We start from the raw sequence: 9,766 nt of genomic DNA, 5'->3' as shown, positions 1-9,766 counted from the left end.
TCTCTTATCTACTTCAATAAGTAAGGGAACCAAATACTATCATAAAACAAGTAGAGAGATAGACTAATGAAGAACATAAGTTCTTTGAAGTTTTAAAGCTCTATTGTTGACAAGTTTTAGTTATAAGGTTAAAATTGTAATTTCGACATGTTTATTATTGTTATTGTTATCTTGATAAATATAAAATTTAAAATTTGTACTATTGGCGGAAGGCATATACACATACAACTATAAAATCAAGAAAGATTTAATGGATAAATCTTTTATTATTATTTTGAATTTTGAAAATTTAAAAGTTGTATCTTTGAGAGAAGACACGCAGCTCTATGATCGTTAGAGTGTTAGACCTTATAGCTTCTAATCGTTTTATGTTTGAAGAGGTGAAAAGTTAACATCATGTACGGGTGATAAAATCATATTTTAGATCAAGAACATCAGAATCTATTTTGTGTATAATTTATTGGTTCTACGCTAGGAACCTTATCATTTCTTTAAGTGTATTATGGTATTTTTTTTCTTGGAGATTTGGTGAAAGAAAGAGAGTAGTTTTTATTTCCTATATGGTGTTGTTATTACTATCGGCAACTTGATATTTGAGATTGTTGTATATGGAGTTGCTCTGATTTCCAACTAAAAATATTGATCGATGGATGAAATTTGTTTAAGAAATATGCTAACTAAAACACATTAAGACATATTTCACTATGATTATATTATTGAGTTTTTATTTTGTACTTCTACCTATTGTATAGTTTGCTAACCAATGCATTGGAAAAAAACTCAAATGTGTAAAAGCCTCTTTATAGTTCATGAAATCATGTTGTGTGTTCTTTGAGATGTGATCAAAATGATGCATGATACTATTTTTATAATACCTTTATATACTTTAGTTAGACTTATATTCTTGATTTCTTAGTTTGTACTTCTACAAATTGTATAAGTAACTATATAATATGGTTGATAGCTTCAAATTGAATAGTTTAACAATTTATCACTTCAAATTGTTGATCATGAATTTTATATACATTTATAATCTACTATTTTTCTTACATAGAGCTAAGATGTAGTGACCCGTACTAGTATAATATTATATTTGAGAAGTTAAAATATAGATTGGTTTGAACTTTGATGAAGGATTATGACATTATCTTTATTGACGTATCAATTTGTAATTGGTGGCATACAGAAACAACGCTCAATAACCTTTCTATAATATCCATTGCAAAACTTATTGTTGATGTGAGGGATGAAAATCTAGTAGCTTCTTTGTAACATCCATCGTTTCCACTTGTAGTTTAATCAAATAAATAATTAATTAAATTAATTTTTGCAATCAATTTAGTGAGTCTTTTGTGTGATTAGATGTTACATGTTTGTATAAAAGAGAAGAACTTTATTATAAAATCACGTACAAGAGGTACATCACTGTTGGTTATATAGCAAACAAAATTGCAGAGAGAATATGTGTTGTAGAGAAGGTTTCATCTTATTCATTAATAAGACACATGATTTATACATCATGAAAAAGAAAACTGATGCAGAAAAATAATTTTCTACATGAATAGCATAATGAGTCACATAAATGTTCTAACATGGTTGGTGAAATATTCCTAACAATCATATTGACTCTTTATTTCCTAATGAATTTTTTTTATTGCCTAATGAATACTCTTCCTTATTGCCTAATGAATACTTTTCCTTTTTGCATAATAAATATTCCTTACAGATTCTGAATCATATTAATCAACAACCACATAGAAAATACAAGAGCATAAGAAACCACACAAAATACATAAATTTGTGTCAACAACATGGAGGTCAAACATATATAACCCTCCATAGTGCAAATTGTCTATAAGAAATATTTTTTCTACTATCAAATGTATCCTCATCTTATGGGTAAAAAGATTAATTCTTTTTGGAATGTGTGACTTTCCTTCCCAACAAATATCGTTCTCAGAAATTAAACCATTAACTTTATGATCATCCTAAGATCTAATGTGGACTTACACCACAAGACCAACGCTATAAAGATTTATACCTGATCACTATCATCAACTATTAATTTGAATTATCTTTCTTGAGGAGTCAAATAGTCAATGAAAATTAGATACGAATAGTGGATAATGCAGTATATAAAACTTATATACTATACCTGTATAAATATTTTTCTCTAGTCTTTTTATACTCAATATTAAATGGCAGTTCATCCTCTATTGTCTAGACAACACATATCTCACTTGAGACCTTAAATTTGCTTGCTCATCTGTCATAATCTGACCCATATCTTCATATTTAGTTAGGGAATACTTTAAGAGTGTAATATTGATGCAATAATATTATAAAGAATTATGTACAATTAATGCATCATTTATCCTTCATTTGGATTACTTTTTCTGAAAAGTCAAAGATAATTAAAAATAAATAGAAGATAATGTAGTAACAATATAAAAACTCATATACTGTTGTATAATCTTTTTCTCATACTCTAATAGGTAACAGAATTACACATATTAACCCTTTGAAACCTATCATCATCTATACAAAGTTTTGTGAAAAAAATTCAACATCTAGCAGTTGTTGTTTTTACTCTTTTGAGCTGGGTTCAGAAGGATGTTCAAAGGTTTCACAATCCTCACTCACAATCTCATTCTCAATAACATCATCATTAACTGGATTATTTAATTTCATTGACGGCAAAATACAAGAAAATGAATATCATAATTCAATTGATGAACAACAAAATAAGGTTACTTTTATCTCAAAATAACATATTTTTCATCAATCTAGAAGTCATTTTATGATCTGTTAGACATTCTCGTAAAATCACTTGGTTTGTTGAATAAATACATAACAGCACAAAAATCTAGAGGCTTTGCAACCATTAATAAACACATAACACCACAAAAATGACTTGATTTGAGAAGCCTTAATCCTACCCAAATGATATTGTTCCATCTTAAATCATGTAGATTGAAAAAATATTTATCATTAAATCTTTCCTAATTATTCCATCTACGGTTATTCCTATTAGATTAATTTAATAATCTAAGTGGTTCATGTTATAAAAAGTTACTAATTTAAATGACAGTGTCTAATATGATGGTGATTGATAATTAATGAATCAAATTAGTTGGGTGTATTGTTAACCCCCTCCCCTCCTATTCCATGGATAGTTTCCATTATAGTGAATGAATTATTTTCTCTAATAACACATGTTAAACCCTTCTATAGAGAGAAACACTTATGCATTGAAAAAGCATGTCATCTTTTGCTATCTCATGAGTAGAAACATAAAGTGAGAATTAAAGAAGCATTAAAATGGTTGAGTAAGAAAACTGCAGTGTCATATAGGGAAGGAAAGAAACTGAGTTCCTAATTATCAATAAACGCATAAAATGACGGCAAAGAGATGAAAAAAATGCAACCAGAAAGTGCATCAAAAAGGAAAATGCAAATGGAATCAGATATTCCTTAATATCTTCATTTATCATATGTAAATGTCATGATCTTAATTAAAAGGTTCTTATCAATCTTTAAAGGCTTATAAAAGTTTTTTTAAAGCTAATATTTGGTATTAGAGCATGGACATTATGACATCCCTTATATCTTTGGAATTGAATCATGAATACATTAAAATGGAATCAAAGACTTACTATTACAAAATGAAGTGATTGTGAATTTTCTCATTTGATTCAATCTGAATTTAATTATTTTAATAAAAAGTTGTAACACTTTTATGTGTTTCATAATGTCACTGCTCGAAATAAGATATGTTTATACATGTATGAAAATTAGTTGTTGCATATTTATCATGTTAGACATAATCATATGAAATGTATGGATGAGACTTTCATCGTAATGGCTAATTGGGTTGTGATAATTGCTAACAATGAGACATTACTAACAAGCTTGTGATGGGAAATCTCATGACAGAGCTGACGATCAAGAAGTTTGATTGGTCGCAGCCCATTCATAACCACATAACCAACACGATGAATGTGAGTGCAAAAATGAATGACATGAGAATGGAGGTTACAGAAGGATTCTTAGTACAATTCACCATTAACTCTCTTCCTATTGACTTCGACCAATTCCAGGTAAACTACAACACCATAAAAAAAATGAAATTTTCAGGAAGTAAAAGTCATGCTTGTTCAAGAGTAAGGGAGGTTAAAGAAAATTAAGAATGAATTCATTCACTTGTTCATTCAAGAGCCAGCTAGCACCAACAGATTCATACCAAACAATAGGAACAAAGGAAATGGGAAAGAAAAGATCTCCATTAAAGAAGGGAAAATCCATAAAGAAATGAAGCGATTCTTTTATAAGAATAATGAACACTATAAGAAAGATTATCCTAAAAGGAAGGAATGGTTCGAAAAGAAAGATAAACATTTTGTTTTTATTATAGATGAATCATTTCTTACTGAGGTTCCTAATAATACTTGGTGATTAGACTTTGGTGTAACAACTCATATGTCAAATATTGCGTAAGGATTCCTTTCAATCTGAACCCAGGAAACTGAGAAGTTTATTTATATGGGGAACAAAATAAAGTCACAAAGTTTATCAAATTGAGACATACAAATTGATCCAAGATAGTGGAAACTATTTAGTATCTAGAAAATTATATTTATGTTCCTGAATGTGTAAGGAACTTGATTTTTGTTGCTAGGTTGGATTGCATAGGCTTTAATTTTAAGATTAAGCATTCTTGTTTTAATTTGCATAAACATTCATACTATTTTGGTTCTGATATATTAATGAATGATTTATATTGCTTTAATCTTGATTTTAAGTTTAAGGAATCTTTATTTAATATTGAAGATGATGTTGATAACAAGCTTAAAGATTTTGATAATAATTCTACTTACTTGTGGCATCAAAGATTAGGCCATATATCCAAAGAAAGGATAATGAGGTTAACGAAAAGTGGGATTTTACATTTTTTGGATATTGGCGATTAGGATGTTTATTTAGATTGTATTAAAGGAAAACAAACTAAAAAAACATCAAAGAACTCTGCCGCAAGAAGTAGCAAACTTCTTGAATTGATACACACATATATTTGTGATCTTTTTGATATTCCATCTTGGAGTGATGAAAATTACTTCATCATTTTTATAGACGATTACTCACGTTATTGTTACCTATATTTGTTGCATGAAAAATCTCAATCATTAGATGTCCTGAATATATTCATTGACGAGGTTGAAATGTAACTTGAAAAGAAGGTTAAGGTTATGAGGTCTGATAAAGGTGGTGAATATTATGGAAAGTACAATGAGAACGAACAATGCTAATGACCATTTGCAATGTTTTTCAAAAGTCAAGGCATATATGCTCAATACACTATGTCTTATACATTGCAATTAAATGGTGTGATTGTTAGCTATTTCTGGGACGACAAGCGCACCGTATCGTACAAGTAATAAAATCCGGTAAAGTACCGGAATATCGTCCTCAAGGAGCAGAGTGGATTTACACTAGTTCTAGCAAGAATAAATTGAGTAACTATTTACACTGAATTGATGTAGTAATATGATGTTGGGTTGTGAAAATACTAAATTTTAGTAAAAGTTTAATAACAAATTGAAGTAGCTGAGATCGAAATTCATCATTCCTTCCAGTTTGACATCCATGGATTCAATTACAAGCAATTTATAAAATTATTGATTTTGATGTACATTTTCCAGTAAATCATTTACATCAATCCCTTGATTGTAAAATCCTTAGATAACCACTCAAATACTGATTCCTCAAATATTTGACCGATTATCTAGTATTAAGTGAATGTAAACACACTTCATATATTATTATCCATTCCTGAAATAATGATACATGAAGGAAAATGATCCATATCCGGTGTCAAGTTTAATTTCCCAATTAAACTTAAACCTATGAACAAAAACTTAGTAACTAGTTAAACTCAAGTAATAAAACGGGATAAACTTCCCAAAATCAAATAAAACATGCGTTATAATCGAATCCAGGAGTACAAAAGGTTAGAAGATTACATTTCTGATCCCAACTATGAACGATCAATCACTCATCCTCTCTATACAATATTCCACTCATGAAAGTATACAAGAAAATATAACATGGAGTCATTCCCACAACTCCGATTGCCTCTCTTCTCTCCTCTTCCTTGAATTTCGTATGTAAGTTTTTGTTTTTGGGTCTGAATGAATTCCTTTCGTATTCTGAAACCGCCCCTTTAATTTCAAACTGCCATGCTCTCGCCCAAGCTACATATTCTCGCTTGGGCGAGAAGCCAAACATTTCCAGGCACAAACACCTCGCTTGGGCAAGGTGTCCCTCGCTTGGGCGAGGATCCTTCGCCTGGGCGAGGATCAGACAGAAGCATCATGGTTTTGTCGCTCAGGCCTCACTTGGGCGAGGATCAACAGGTATTTCTTGGGTTTTTCTTCCCATTTGTGGCCCGGGTGAGACTTCCCTCGCTTGGGCGAGACATCTAAAGCTCAAAAGCTCCAATCTTCTCCTTTCTCTCCTCTTTTTCGCCATTTAAAGTCCTAAAACACATACAATGTAATAAACTCTTAGACAAAGCAAAATTAACTAGATTATCAGGAATTGTACACAAATATGATATAAATGCATACTAAGTGCCCTAAAAAGTCATATATATTCCATTGCAATTAGGCACTTAACAGTGACTAAAAGGCGGAGTCATACTATAATGGAAATGGTTAGGTCAATATTGAGTTATTGTGATGTACCTTTATCATTATGGATGTACGCATTAAGGACCATTATGTATATGCTAAATAAGGTTCTCAGTAAGGCAGTTCCTAAAACTCCCTATGAGTTATGGACTGGTAGGAAACACAGTTTGAGACATCTCCATATTTGGGGTTGTTCTAGCAAAAGTAAAGGTGTACAACCCACATGAAAATAAGCTTGATGCAAGAACCATTAGTGGTATCTTTATCGACTATCTGGAAAAGTCAAAAGGATATATATTTTATTGTCCTAACCATAGTACGAGAATAATTGAGTCTACAAATGCTAGGTTTATTGAGAATGGTCAAACCAGTGGGAATGATAAATCACGAAAGGTGAATATTATGGGGACTTCTGATAAATCCTCTTCATTGAAGGTGTCTCCTCAAGTTGTTGCTCATCTGGTTATATCACCTTTAAATAACACACAGAGACAACAATATAATATCCAAAATCCTCAGGATGGACAAATAGTTAATTAGCTAATTAATGAAGTCCTTAATGATCAAGTGATGGAAGAATCGCAAGAAATAACATTAATAAGGTCTAAAAGGCAAAGAATATCAGCTATTTCTAACGATTATATTGTATAGTCACTTGAACATGAATGTGACTTGAGCATTAATAAAGATTTGGTCTCATTTATACAAGTCATGGAAAGTGAGAGTTCTGAAAAGTGGCTCAATGCTGTGAAAGAAGAGTTGAAATCAACAAACGATTATAAAGTTTGGGATCTAGTTGAGTTTCCTAAGGGTTCAAAACGAGTTGGTTGTAAATGGGTCTTTAAGAGCAAGCGTGACTCGAAAGGCAACATTGAAAGATACAAGGCTAGACTTGTCACCAAAGGTTTCACTCAAAAAGAGGGCATTATTTATAAAAAGACTTTCTATTCAATATCTAAGAAAGATTCTTTAAGAATGATTATGACTTTAGTGACTTACTATAACTTAGAGCTTCACCAAATGGACGTAAAGACTGCTTTTCTGAATGATGACTTAAACGAGAAAGTTTATATGAACCAACCCGAATGGTTCATGACCATCAGAAAGGAAAATCTAGTGTGTAAATTAAATAAGTCAATATATGGACTGAAACAAACTTCTAGACAATGATATATAAAGTTAAATGATACCATAACGTCATATGTGTTTGTGGAAAACACTATTGACCAGTATATCTACATGAAAGTTAGTGGAAGCAAATTTATAATGTTTGTCCTATATGTTGATGACATTCTACTTGCTGGAAATGATAAAAGAGTGTTTCATGATGTAAATAAATTTCTCTATAATATTTTTAAAATAAAGGATATGGGTGGGGCATCCTATGTGATAGAAATAGTAATATTTTGTGATATATCATAAGGATTGTTAGGATTGTCTCAGAAATGATATATCAATAAGGTATTAGACAAATTCAGAATTGAAAAGTGCGCCGTAGGGATAGTTCAAATTTAGAAAGGGGAACATATTCAGTGAAAAACAATGTTCAATGAATGATTTGTAACGTAAGAAAATGAAATGTATTCCTATACATAAGTGGTTGAAAGTTTAATGTATGTTCAGACATGAACTCGCTTGGATATCAGTTTTGTTGTTGGAATGTTAGGTCGATATCAAAGTAACCCTAGAATGGACCACTGGAAGGTTGCAAAGAAGATTCTTAGATATTTGCAAGGCACTAAGGATCACATGATCACGTATAAAAGGTCAGATCATCTTGAGGTGATTGGTTATTTGGATTCTGACTATATAGGATGTGTGGACTCAAGAAAATCTACATTTGGATATGTTTTCCTAATGGCTGGAGGAACCATTTCATGGAAAAATGGTAGACAATGTAATTGTTACGTCCAACATAGAGGTTGAGTTTATGACATGCTTTAAGGCCACAAATCATGCATTGTGGTTGTGGAACTTTACTTCAGGGTTTGACATTATAGACAGCATAGCTAGGCAGCTGAAGTTTTATTGTGATAATTCTACATTTGTCTTCTTCTCTAAGAACGACATGTATTGTGGAGGTACCAAACATATGGATTTAAAGTTCTTGTGAGTTAAAGAAGAAATACGAAAACAGAATGTATCTATATAACATATTGATATCGATCTGATAGTAGCGGATCCATTAGCCATGTATAAAGAATGAGCATTATAGACAAGTCCTTGTTAATGTGATAACACCTGATGTATATATACATGTATAGATGTTTGCTTATCATTGTATGACACAATTGAATTCATTAAAAGTTTCATTTCCATAATTAAAGTTTAAGTTATTCATATTAAAGAATGTATATGTATGGTTTTAATGAGATAACTTGGTGAGATTTCGAAAGGTAAATAAAAACTAAAATTAAAGTTAGTTGAGTGAATTGTGATACATGGAGAAGTTCAAGTTGCCTCATATAATTTATGACAACAATGATTGAATCATTTCAATTTAATTAAGGATGATGATTTGTAAGGTCCAATTAAAGTCATGAATCTTCAAATCATCACATGGACCAAGTGGGAGATTGTTAGATTAATTTAATAATCTAAGTGGTCCATATTCTACGAAGTTACTAATTTGAATGATAGTACCTAATGCGATGGTGGTTGACAATTAATGGATCAAATTAGTGGGCTCTCTCACTTCATGGGTAGTTTTCATGATAGCGGAAGAGTTATTTTCTCTAATAACTCCTCATAAACCCTTCTATAAATAGAGACACTTATACACTGGAAAAACATGTTATCCCATGAGTAGAAACACAAAGTGAGAATTAGAGAAGCATTATGATGGTTGAGTAAGGATAATGCAGTGTCATATAGAGAATGAAGGAAAATGAGTTCTTAATCATCAAGGAACGCATAAAAAGAAGGCGGAGAGGTGAAAACAAATGCAACCAGGAAGTGCACCAGAAAGGGAAACACAAATGTAACCAGATATTCCTCAGTCTCTTTCTTATCACATGTGAATGTCATAATGTTAATGTCATAATTAAAGGGTTCCTCACCCTTTTTGAGTAAGGAAC

Source organism: Lupinus angustifolius, chromosome LG05 (assembly GCF_001865875.1).
Source record: "Lupinus angustifolius cultivar Tanjil chromosome LG05, LupAngTanjil_v1.0, whole genome shotgun sequence".
Classification (NCBI taxonomy): Eukaryota; Viridiplantae; Streptophyta; class Magnoliopsida; order Fabales; family Fabaceae; genus Lupinus; species Lupinus angustifolius.
This window is presented reverse-complemented; position numbering follows the sequence as displayed.